Genomic DNA, 13,678 nt, shown 5'->3' with positions numbered 1-13,678 from the left:
TATTATAAATATGTTCACAGAAGTAAAGGAAGCCATACTTAAAGAGGCAAAGGAAGATATGATGACATTATCTTATCCAATTGATGAAAGCAATAAAGAGATAGAAATTGTAAAAAAAAAAAAAAAAGTGAACATGGAAAATGTGGAATTGAAAAGCACAACTGAAATGAAAAATTCATTACAGACATTCAACAGATTTGAGCTAGCAGAGGAAAGAGTCAGTAAACATGTAGACAGATCCTAAAAGATTATGCAATCTAAAGAACAGAGATCAAAAACAATAAAGAAAACTAAATGGAGCCTTAGAGAAACATGGAACATGATTAAGTACACTACTATATCCATAATGTGAGTACAGGAGAAAGAAAAGAAAGGAAGATAAAAAATATTCAAAGAAATAATGGCTGAAAACTCTCAAATTTGATAAAAGCATTAATCTCCACATCCAAGAAGCTAAATTAAACCTAGTAGGATAAAAGCAAAAGAATCCACACCCAAACACATCAAATCAACATGCTGAAAGACAAAGAGAAAACCTTGAAAACCTTGAAAGCAGCAAGGGACAAATAACTAGTTATATACCCCAAGACCCTGAAAAGATTACTAGGTGACTTCTCATCAGAAACCATGGAAGCCAGAAGACTGAGGGGGGCATACTTGGAGAACTGAAAGGAAAGGAATTTCAACCAAGAATATTATTCCAGCACACCTATCTTCAATAATGAAGTGTAAAATGAAGATAACGAGAAGATACCAAGAATGACAAAAACTGACAGAATGCAATGCGGGCAGATACCCCATAAAAGAAATACAAAGAGAAGTTATTCAGGCTAAAAACAAGTTAACACCAAACAATAACCAGAAACCACATGAAAAAAAAAAAAAAAGAATGCCAGAAAAACTAATTATATAAAAATAAAAGCCAGTTTACATACATGTATCTCCTGTCCATTCATCTGTTAAATGATTTTAAAAGGAATTACATAAAAACATGCACATATTGTATTGTTGAAATGATAACACAAAAAAATGTGATATATCTGACAAAAACAAACAAAAGAGGTGAGTGGGTACAAAACTGTACTGGCAAGGGGCGCCTGGGTGGCGCAGTCGGTTAAGCGTCCGACTTCAGCCAGGTCACGATCTCGCGGTCCGGGAGTTCGAGCCCCACGTCAGGCTCTGGGCTGATGGCTCAGAGCCTAGAGCCTGTTTCCGATTCTGTGTCTCCCTCTCTCTCTGCCCTTCCCCCATTCATGCTCTGTCTCTCTCTGTCCCAAAAATAAATAAACGTTGAAAAACAAAACAAAACAAAACAAAACAAAACAAAACTGTACTGGCAAAAGGAAGTGATGTCAATGGCAGCTCAAATCCATAGAAATAAGTAAGAACAAGAAATGCTAAATAACTTTAAAACAACAAACTCTGTAAGTTCTCTCCTTTCTTTTACTTCTTTAAAAGAGAAATTAGGGGCGCCTGGGTGGTTCAGTTGGTTAAGTGTCTGACTTGAGCTCAGGCCATGATATTGTGGTTCATGAGTTCAAGCCCCATGTTGGGCTCTGTGCTGACAGCTCACTGGAGCCTGCTTTGGATTCTGTGTCTCCCCCTCCCTCTGCCCCTCCCCTGCTCACGCTCTGTCTCTCTTTCTCTCTCAGAAATAAACATTAAAAAAATTTTTTTTAAAGAGAAATTAATAACTGCAACAATGTATTATTGGATTTGTAACATATATAGATGTAACATGGTAACAACATTAGCAAGAAAGGCAAAGAGGGAAGACTTACATAAGAGGCATGATTTTATATCTTACTGGATATATCTGGAATTAAATTAATATGATGAATCTGAAGTTAGATTTTGTTTTTAAAAATATATACACTAAACCCTGGAGCAAACACTAAGAAGACAACTTTAAAAATTCAATTAATGCAAAAGAAGCCAGTAAAGGAGAAACAGAGAGAAAAAGCACAAGATATATAGAAAACAAAAAGTGAAATGACTGACAAATCAAACCGTATTAACAGCAATAAATATTAACAATCCAATCAAAAGAAGTTGTCACAGTGTATAAAAACATAAAATGCAAGTCTACAATGTCTAGAGAAGACACAGTTTACACTGAAAATTACAAACAGGATTAAAGTTAAAAGAAGGAAAAAGATAAATATTGCAAAAAAAGGTAACCATAAGAAAGCTGGAAAAACCATACCAATATCAGACAAAACACACTTAAGAAAATTATACTAGAGATAAAGAGGGAGATTTATTATAAGACAGTCAATCCATCATGAAAATATAACCTCATAAGAGAGCCAAAAATTACAGGAAGCAAAAACTGACAAAACAAAGTAAAAACCAGGCAATTCAACAATACTGGCAGACCTCAATTCCCCATATTCAACAATGGACAGAACAACCAGGTAGAAGACCAACAAAAGATAAGACTGGAACAGCGCTGTAAACCAACTAGACCTAACAGACCTCTACAGAAACACTAACCCCTACGAGAGAATACACCTTCTTCTCAAGTGCACATGGAACTCTCTCCAGGATGGCACTACTAAGCAGACCATAAAACCAGCCTCAATAAATTCAAAAGATCTGAAATAATACAAAGTATGATATTTCACAACAGAGTTAAATTAGATGTCATTAACAGAATAAGAAAAATTCACAATTAAATGGAAATTAACAAAATCTGAAATAACCAGTTCATCAAAGAACTCACAAAGAAAATGAGAAAATATGAGACTAATAAAAATGAAAACACAAAATACCAAATTTATCCAATGCAGCTAAAACTGTGCTTAGAAAGATACTTACAGCTGTAAACACTGATAGATATAAAGAATAAGCTCAAATACATTACTTCTGCAACAAGACGCCGGTTAAAAAAAAAAAAAAAGAGTAAACTACACCTAAATTAGCAAACAGAGGGAAACATTACATGAACATGTTAATAAGGACTAGAAATTGGATGGAGAAAAATCAACAAAACCAGAAGTTGGTTCTTTGACAAGACTAACAAAACAAAACAAAAAACCAAGAACCTTTATGTAGCTTCACCAAGTAAAAAATGAAATACAACTCAAATTACTAAAATTAGGAATAAAAGAGTTTGTATTACCAACCTTACAGAAATATAAAGGATTATAAAAGAATGCTATGAACAATTTTATAACAAAATAAAAGAGAGATAGAGAGAGACAGAAGTTAAATAGGAAAATTCCTACAGAGACAGACACAAACCAGCAAAAGTGACTCAGGAAGAAATAAAAAATCTGAATAAGCCAGATTGAATTACTTATGTAAAAATTTCCCACAAATAAAAGACTTAAGCACAGATGACATCACTGGTTAATTCCACCATTTAAGGAAGAAAAATACCAATTCCTCAAAAGCTCTTCCAAAAAATTAAAAACAGAATAAAAGAACAATTTCCAACTCACTCTGTGAGGCCAATATCACTTAAGAAAAAAAAAGAAGACCAAAGATACCACAAGAATAGAAAACAGCACATCAATATTTCTTATAAATACAGAATCAAGAATTCTCAACAAAATATTAAACCAAATCCAGCAACAGATAAAAAGGATATACACTACGACTAAGTGGCATTTATACTAGGAAGGCAAGGTTGAAATAGATGAAACTGAACATAACACACAAGATCAAAAGAATTTTAACAAACTCAAAATGGATAAAGGACGTGAATGTGAGACAGGAAACCATCAAAACCCTAGAGGAGAAAGCAGGGAAAAACCTCTCTGACCTCAGCCGCAGCAATTTCTTACTTGACACATCCCCAAAGGCAAGGGAATTAAAAGCAAAAATGAACTATTGGGATGTTCATGAAGATAAAAAGCTTCTGCACAGCAAAGGAAACAATCAACAAAACTAAAAGGCAACCAATGGAATGGGAAAAGATATTTGCAAATGACATATTGGACAAAGGGCTAGTATCCAGAATCTATAAAGAAGAAATGGGCAGTTAAGAAATGGGCAGAAAACATGAATAGACACTTCTCTAAAGAAGACATCCAGATGGCCAACAGCCACATGAAAAAGATGTTCAACGTCGCTCCTCATCAGGGAAATACAAATCAAAACCACACTCAGATATCACCTCACGCTGGTCAGAGTGGCTAAAATGAACAAAACAGGAGACTGTAGATGCTGGAGAGGATGTGGAAAAATGGGAACCCTCTTGCACTGTTGGTGGGAATGCAAACTGGTGCAGCCGCTCTGGAAAACAGTGTGGAGGTTCCTCAAAAAATGAAAAATAGACCTACCCTATGACCCAGCAGTAGCACTGCTAGGAATTTACCCAAGGGATACAGGAGTACTGATGCATAGGGGCACTTGTACCCCAATGTTTATAGCAGCACCCTCAACAATAGCTAAATTATGGAAAGAGCCTAAATGTCCATCAACTGACGAATGGATAAAGAAATTGTGGTTTATATACACAATGGAATACTACGTGACAATGAGAAAGAATGAAATATGGCCTTTTGTAGCAACGTGGATGGAACTGGAGAGTGTTATGCTAAGTGAAATAAGTCACACAGAGAAGGACAGATTCCATATGTTTTCACTCCTATGTGGATCCTGAAAAACTTAACAGAAGACCATGGGGGAGGGGAAGGAAAAAAAAGTTAGAGAGGGAGGGAGCCAAACCATAAGAGACTCTTAAAAACTGAGAATAAACTGAGGGTTTATGGGGGGTGGGAGGGAGGGGTGGGTGGGTGATGGGTATTGAGGAGGGCACCTGTTGGGATGAGCACTGGGTGTTGTATGGAAACCAATTTGACAATAAATTTCATAATAAAAAAAAATTTAAAAAAAGACACAATAAACATTTGACAAAATCTTGCACCTTTCCTGATAAAAACTCTCAACAAACTAGGAACTGAATTTCCTCAACCTGACAAAGATCATCTACAATAAGCCACAGTAGTTAGTTAACATCACACTCAGTGATCAAAGAATAAATGTTTTTACAGTAAGATTAGGAACAAGACAAACTGTTCACTCTTTCAACTTCTATCCAACACTGTAGTGATGATTCTAGGGAGGGTAATTAGGCAAGAAAAAGAAAGAAAGAAAAAAAGACATCCAGCTTGGAAAGGAAGGTAAAAGTATCTTTGTTTGTAGATGACATGATATTGTATATAGAAAATCCTGAAGACAAAAACAATATACAAAAATAAAGTCCACTTATATACATTGTAAATGAACCCCAAACCAAAATTTAGAAAACTCATTTACAGTATTGTCAAAAAAAAAAAAATAGTTAGGAATAACTTCAGCATGGCAAGTGCAAAATTTATACCCTGAAACTACAAAATATTTTTGAAAGAAATCAAAGACCTAAATAAATGGAACATCCTTTCTTAATGATCCAGATGACTTAAAATTTTTAAGATAGCAAAACTTTTCCTTTTGACCTACAGACTGAAGGAAATCCCCATGAACATCCCAGTTGACTTTTTTTACAGCAACTAACAAGCTGATCATAACATTCATTACATGGGACCAGCAACAGCCAGACTAATCTTGAAAAGGAAGAACAAAGCTATACTGATACCACAACTTGGTACAAAGCTATAATAATCAAAACAGGTGACATTGGTATTGGAATGGTACAAGAATCAATGGAGTAACACTGAAAGCCCAGAAGTAAGGCTTTACATTTTTGGTTACCTAGTTTTCAGTATGAGTGTAAGACAAGTCACTGGAAAAATAGTTTTTTTCAACACATAAGGCTGGGACATCTGGACATCTACATGCAAAAAAATGAAGGTGGACTCCTTCCTCATCCTATACACAAAAATTAACTCAAAATGGATCACAAAACCAATATAAGAACTAAAACTATACAACTCTTACAATATAATATAGGAGTAAATCTTAATGACCCTAAGTTAACAAGCAAAGCCTTCTTAGACACACAGCAGCAAAAGACACACAGTGGCAAAAGAAAAAGGTAAACTGGACTTCATCAAAATTAAAGACTTCTGTGATTTAAAGTAAAACATCATGGGGTGCCTGGGTGGCTCAGTCAGTTAAGCATCTAACTCTCAGTTCCAGCTCAGGTCATGATCTCACGGTTCATGAGATCGAGCCCCACCCACATCAGACTCTGGGCTCTGCACTGACAGAACCTGCTTGGGATTGTCTCTCCACTTCCCCCACTCTCTGTGCCCTGCCCCCTCCCTCAAAAATAAATAAACTTTAAAGGAAAATCCTAACTTAAAAAATATAAAGTATAACATCAAAAAATGAAAAGAAATGGGAGGAACAGAATGAAACAGAATGGGAGGAAATATTTGCAAATCATACATTTAATAAGGGACTTATATCTAGAATAAACAATGCTTACAACAATAAAAAATAACTTCTAAAATAAGCAAAGGATCTCAACAGACATTCCTCCAGAATAGATATACAATGGCAAAAAAAAAAAAAAAAGGAAAATAATAGAAAGGAATTTCCTCCGTTTGATAAAGAGCATCCACAAAAAAACTACAGGTAACATTACATCTAATGATGAAAGACTGCTTCTTCCCTAAGATTATGAACAAGGCAATGATGTCAGTTGTCGTCGTTGTCCTCCTCCTCCTCTTCCTTATTCTCCTCCTCCTCCCCCCCCCACCTTCCCCTTCCCTTTCTCCCCCTCCTCCTCCTCCTCCTCCTCCTTTTCTAATTTAATTGGAGTAAAATACATGTAACATAAAATATATCATTTTAACCATTCTTAAGTGTAAAGTTCAGTATTGTTAAGTATATTTATGTTGTTAGGCAACCAATCTCCGGAAATTTTCATCTTGCAAAACTGAAACTCTATACACATTAAACAACGATCCCCATTTCATTGTCTCTCCAATGCCTAGCAACCACCATTCTACTTTCTGATCCAATGACTACCTTAGATACATCAGGTAAGTGGAATCATTACCTAGCATGATGTCCTCAAGGTTCATCCATGTTGTAGCATACGTCAGAATTTCATTTCCTTTTAAAGGCTAAATAAAATCCCATATTTTGTTTACCTAATCATCCGTCAATGGTCAACTGTGCTGCTTCACCTTTTGGCCATCATGAATAATACTATTATGAATATAAGTGTCCAAATATCTCTTCAAGACCCTGCTTTCAATTCTTTTGGATATATACCCAAAAATGGGATATGCTGGATCATATTCTATTGTTAATTTTTGAGAAACCATCATACTGTTTTCCATAGCAGCTGTACCATTTTACATTTCCAGCAACAAGGCACAAGGATTCCAATTTCTCCACATCCTCACCAAAACACTTTCAAGTAGGTATCCTGATGTGTATAAGCTGATATCTCATTGTGGTTTTGAACTGCAATTCCCTAATGACTAGTGATGGTGAGTATCTTTTCATATACTTGTTGGTCATTTATGTATCTTCTTTGGAGAAATGTCTAATCTATTCAAGTCCTTTGCCCATTTTAATTAGGTTATCTGTTGTTAAGTTGTAGGTTTTTGTTGTTGTTCTTGTTTTTTTGAGAGAGAGAGAGAGAGGGCATGCACGAGTGGGGGAGAGGGGCAGCGAGAGAGAGAGAGACAGAATCCTAAGCAGGCTCCATGCTCAGCACGGATCCCAGCGCAGGGCCTGATCCCATGATGCTGGGACCAGGACCCAAGCCGAAATTAACAGCTGAACACTCAACTGACCGAGCCACCCAGGCACAAGTTGTAGGAGTTCTATATATTTCTCAGTATTTACCTCTTATCAGATATATGATTTGCAAATGTTTTCTCCTATTTCACAGATTGCCTTTTCACTCTGTTGATTATGTGCTTTGATGCACACAAGTTTTTAATTTTGATGCAGTCCAGTGTATCTATTTTTACTTTTGCTGCCTATGCTTTTAGTGTCAAGAAATTATTGCCAAATCCAATGTCATGAAGCCTTTCCTCCTATATTTTGTTTTTCCAAGAGTTTTGTAGTTTATTTTAGTTAGGACTTTGATACATTTTGAGTTAACTTTTGTAGGCAGTGTGAGAGTCCCACTTTCTTCTTTTGCATGTGGATATTTAGTTTTTCCCAGCACCATTTGCTGAAAAGAATGCTCATTCCCCCCTGATAGTCTTAGTACTTTTAAATCATTTAGCACTCAAAAATCATTTGAGCACACACGTGAAGGTTTATATCTAGGCTTTCTATCCTATTACATTGGCCTAAATGTCTGTACCATGGCCAGTGCCACAGTGTTTTGATTACTATTGCTTTGTAACAAGTTCTGAAATCAGGAAGTGTGAGACTTCCAACTTTGTCCTTTTTTTTCAGTATTGTTTTGGCTATTCTGGGTCCCTTGAGATTCCATATGAATTTTAGTATATGTGCTATAAAAGCAAGCACTCCATATGAATTTTATGATAAATGTTTTACTTTAGGTAGTATTGAACTTTTAACAATATTAAGTCTTGTGTTCATTCCATGAACACAGAATGTCTTTACATCTATCTATGCCTGATTTCATTTCTTTCAGCAGAACTTTACAATTTTCAGAGTCCATGTCTTTCATCTCCTTGGTTAATCAACAAAAAAATTCCTAGAATAAATGAGTTCTGCAAAGTCACAAGACACAAGATAAACGGAAAAAAATTAACTGCATTTCTATGTATATCAGACAGGACATGAAAATTATTACTTACGGTCATTGTAAAAAACTAAAGTGTTTAGGTGCAAATCTAACAAAACCAGACGTAAATGCTAAAACTAAAATGCTAATGAAAGAAATCACAGAAGATCTAAGTAAACAGAGACATACTGTATTCATGCATTAGATGACTCAGGATAGGAAAGCTGTTAACTCTTCCCCAAACTGATAGACAGTTTTAATGCAGTTCCTATCAAAATCCCAGAAATTCTTTTGTAGATACAGAGAAAATTATTCTAAAATATATAAGAATAGGTAAAGGAATTAGAATACCTAAAAGAATTTCATAAAAGAATATTAAGGCAGAAATAATAAGTCTACATGATTTCAAGACCTATCACATAGCTACAGTAATCAAGACTGTGGTATTGGCAGAAAAACAGACACACAGATCAATGGAACAGGATAGAGAATTCAGAAACAGACCCACATAAACAATGTGCCCAACTGACTTTGGAGAAAGAATCTTCAACAAGTGGTGCTGGAGCCATTGGACAATAAGCAAAAGCAAAAAAAAAAAAAAAAAAAAAAAAAAAAAAAAAAAGACCCAACTTGAGTCTTAAACCTAATATTAACTCAAAATTACTTAAAGAGACTTAAATATGCAACATAAAACTGTAAAACTTTTAGAAAAAAAAAACAGAAGAAGAAAATATTTAGGATTAGGTGAAGAGTTCTTATACTTGACATCTAAAATATGATTGATGCATGAAAGAAATAACTGATAAATCAAACTAAAATTTAAACCTTTTGCTCTGGTAAAAGGATGAAAATAAAAGCTACCAGCTGAGAGAAGATATTTGCAAACCACATACCCAACTAAATATTAGTAACTAGAATATATAAAAACTGAAAACTCAACAGCAAAAAAAACTTCAATCAGAAAATGGGCAAAAGATATGAAAAGACACATGAATGAAGAAGATATGCAGATGGCAAATAAGCATATGAAAATATGTTTAACATCATTAGCCATTAGGGAAACAGAAAGTAAACCATAATGAGATATCACTACACATCTATCAGAATGACTAGAATAGAAAATAGTGACATCACTAAATTCTGGTTGAGGATACAGAGAAGTTGGATCATGCATATGTTGCTTGCACAGGAATATAAACTGTGACTTGCTGTGAAAAACACTGGAACTTTCTTTAAAAATTAAACATGCAATTACCACATGAAACAGTCACTGCTCTTCTGGGCATTTATCCTAGAGAAATGGAAACATATGTTCACATAAAAACTTGTACACAGGTGTTTATAGTAGCTTAATCCAAACAAATTCAACAGGTGAATACTTGAACACTATGCTATATCCATACCACGGAATACTATTCAACAATAAAAAGGAAATCACAAGAAATTATATGTAGTAAAAAAAAAGTTTACAAATTGTATGATTCCATTTATATAGCATTCTTTAAATGACAAAACTATAGAAAATGAGAATAGATTAATGGCTGTCAGTGGTTAAGGAAGGTAGTAGGTGTGGCTATAAAGGGCAACTGAAGGATCCTTGTGGTGATGGAAATATTATGCATCTAGACTACATCAATGTCAATGTCCTGACTGTGATATTTTACTAGAGCTTTGTAAGATGTTACCACTGGGTGACAGTAGGGAAGTGCACATAAGATCTTTCTGTATCATTTTTTACAACTGTGTACCTGTGCTATTGTGATTATAAGAAATGTTTATTTGGTCATTCAGGTAACCAAAATATAATTTGGTTTTCATCCATAGTTCCTGGCTTATAGCTCCCCAAACCCTTGGAATTTCCTAACCCTGAGAGTGATAAAGGTGTCTCTTGTTATGTTAATGAGGTTGACTTGGGAAAGCACCTAAGGATGCGGCCTTGTGATTAGAGTTGGAACTTTTAAGGGAGAGGGGCTGGAGGTTGAATCAATTGCTGATGGTAATGATTTAATCAATCAATCACACCTATGTAATGAAGCCTCCATAAAAACCCAAAAGGACAGTCAGAGGAACTTCCAGGTTAATGAACATATGCAGATGTAGGGTAAGTGGTGCTCCTGCAGAGGACACAGAAGCTCTGTGCCCTTTCCCCGTACCTTGCCCTATGCAATATTTCCATCTATCAGGCTGTTCCTGAGTTGCATCCTTTTTCAATAAACTGGTGATCTAGTAAGTAAAATGTTTCTCTGAGACTTGTGAGCCACTCTAGCAAAGTAATCAAATCCAAAGAGGGGGTTGTGGGAACCACTGACATATAGACAGTAGGTCAGAAATAAGTAACAACCTAGACTTGTCACTGGTGTCTGAAATCCAAAGAAGGGGTCATGGGGAACCTCCAATGTGTAGCTAGTCAGAAGCACAGGTAACAGCCTAGGCTTGTGACATCTAAAAGGGACAGTGGAGGTGAAGGGGGTTAGTCTTGCTGAACTGAACCCTTTAGCTTGTGGAATCTGATGCTATCAACAGGTAGACAGAGTCAGAATTGAGTTGAATTCTCAGATACTCTACTGGTGTTCACAGAATTGCTTGGTGCTATGTGGGAAGCCCCACTCCTCATATTGGAATCAGTACCACAACCAATGTGTATGTATTTATGTATTTATGTGTATGTGGGTTTGTGGTATATATGAATTAAACACCATAACTAAAAGGCAGAGATTTTTAGATGAGATATAAAAACAAGATATAACTACATGCTACATATAAAAAAATACTTTAATAAACACAAACAAATTACAAATAAAGCATAGGACACCAATAACTAGATGACACTAATAACAAGAGAGATGTTGAAATTATCTAACAAAGACTGTAGGCAGCTCAAATGACCATTCACAACTCTTATAGAAACCGGACTCAATAGTAGAGAAATGACAGAAGAAAAGAACTTGATATAATAATACAAAGTATTCAATCTGAAACAACAGAGAGGAAAAAAAGATTTACAAAATGCTGACAAGGGCTCAGCCGGTTAAGCATCCGGCTCGTGGTTTCAGCTCAGGTCATGATCACATGGTTTGTGATTTAAGCCCTGCATCCGGTTCTGTGCTGACAACATAGAGCCTGCCTGGGATTCTCTTTCTCCCTCTCTCTACCCCTCGCCTGCTCATTCTCTCTTTCTCTCTCTCAAAATAAATAAATAAACTTAAAAAAAAATTTTTAATATGGACAAAATATCAGGGACCTGTGAAATAAAACCAAATGGCTTAACAGTCATGTCACTGGAATCTAAAAAAGGAGAAAGAATACAGTGCTGGAAAATATCTGAAGAAAAACTTGACAAAATGTCCCCAAGTTGAGCTAAAATAAAAGTCCCCAAGTTTATAGAAAGACATAAACCTGCAGATTAAAGAAGCAGAGTAAACTCTAAACAGGATAAACAAACAAAAAAACTTACTGGAAATTTTGCTTTAAAAAATAAGGCCTTGGTCAGTGCTATGGACTGAACTATGACACCACCAAAGTTCTTATGTTGAAGCCCTAAACTCCAATGTGACTGTATTTGGTGGGGCTTTAGAAAGCAGGCAAGATTAAACGAGGTCATAAGCAGCCCTCATCCAACAGGAGTGGTGGCCTTATGAGAAGAGGGAGGGAGAGCAAGCAATTTCTGTCTCCACACATATGTACCATTTTGTTATGGCTGCCCAAGCAGACTAATAAAATTGGTAAAAAGGTTCAGAAAAAGTATGAAGTAATCTACATCTATCTCAAATATAAATGCAAACCTCTGGTAGTTTTAAGGAATAACAAAAATGGCACAGAAATATCATCTTATAAAAAGTTCAAATTTGAAATAAAATTCAAGGCACAGTCATTACAATTATAACTCAGGAAAAAAAAACAATCATATCACAAAAATTCAGGGGGAAAGCCTACAATTTATAAAGCTACTTCCACACACAGACTGGGCAATTTATTTAAAGTTATGCAAAATGCATCAATGGTTGTCTTCAATAAAACAATACAGTTCAAATTTATGAAAAATGTGATTATCTGCTTCATTTTTTTCTAGCTTTAACATGATGATAATGAAGTAACAAGAAGCTAGAAAATATATGAGATGATCAAGCTTAAGACAGTAACAGCTAACCATTTGCTCCTGGCCATTCATCCATATTCTCTGGACATTAGTTTCATCCTTTATGAAGTGGGTTTGTATGGAAGGGAGCGGGGCAGAGACATTAACAGAGATGACCCCTTTGGTTCCTCTGAGCTCCCAAATGTGGTATATATATGGGGAACATGTTGCCCTATTTAGTTCTGCTCAGCACCACACATACTGCAGTTTTAAACTCATCACCGAACTTATGAATAAATGGGTTAGAGTTCCAAAACCCTCCTGACACAGACTGATAAATGCTTTTTAAAGTGCTACATGTAACATGGTATGATTAGAATGATGATCTTCCTAGTAATGTATTGATAAATACAATCTTTTTCAAATCAGTTTCCTACGAATTTTCATTTTTATTTTTTGAACATGAAATAAAGTTATGAAAAACATAAAGGTCTTTCTATTCATTTATATTCTTAAAACCTTAATTATACAAGCAGTAAAATTAACAGATTTTAACTTCTGCCATTTAAAAACTCTTTATATATCCAATAAATCCTTTATATATAACTCTTTATATATCCAATAACCCTTGAGGTTAGCTGAAAAATCTTTATCAATACAAATCAGAATACATTAGCTATAAAAGTTACTATAGAAATTGTAACACTGTAAATACTTCCTACAGTGCTGTATAAGCAAATAACCTTTATAGAAAAACTATTCAATTTCTTTAGTATAGACTGTATTCTCATTCATCAGGGAACACATTTATTGACCATATACTATGTGCCAGGTACTGTTCTAAACCCTTGGGAATGATGAATGAACAAAACAAAGATTCCCACTCTTGTGGAGCTTAAGAAAATGGTGCAGGAGGAGACTGTTGATCTTCTCTGTCTCAGAGTTCAGTGTATATCTGTTCACAAGATGTTGGTTCACTGAAGAGT

The 13,678-nt window shown here is 35.2% G+C and overlaps 1 protein-coding gene across 9 annotated transcripts in view; it reads right to left on the bottom strand.

The window, feature by feature from the left end:
• Positions 1 to 13,678, bottom strand: part of MARCHF8 (membrane associated ring-CH-type finger 8) — a 125,960-nt gene that overhangs the window by 31,985 nt on the left and 80,297 nt on the right. The window lies entirely within an intron of this gene.

This window comes from Leopardus geoffroyi, chromosome D2 (assembly GCF_018350155.1).
Source record: "Leopardus geoffroyi isolate Oge1 chromosome D2, O.geoffroyi_Oge1_pat1.0, whole genome shotgun sequence".
Taxonomy (NCBI): Eukaryota; Metazoa; Chordata; class Mammalia; order Carnivora; family Felidae; genus Leopardus; species Leopardus geoffroyi.
This window is presented reverse-complemented; position numbering and strand designations above follow the sequence as displayed.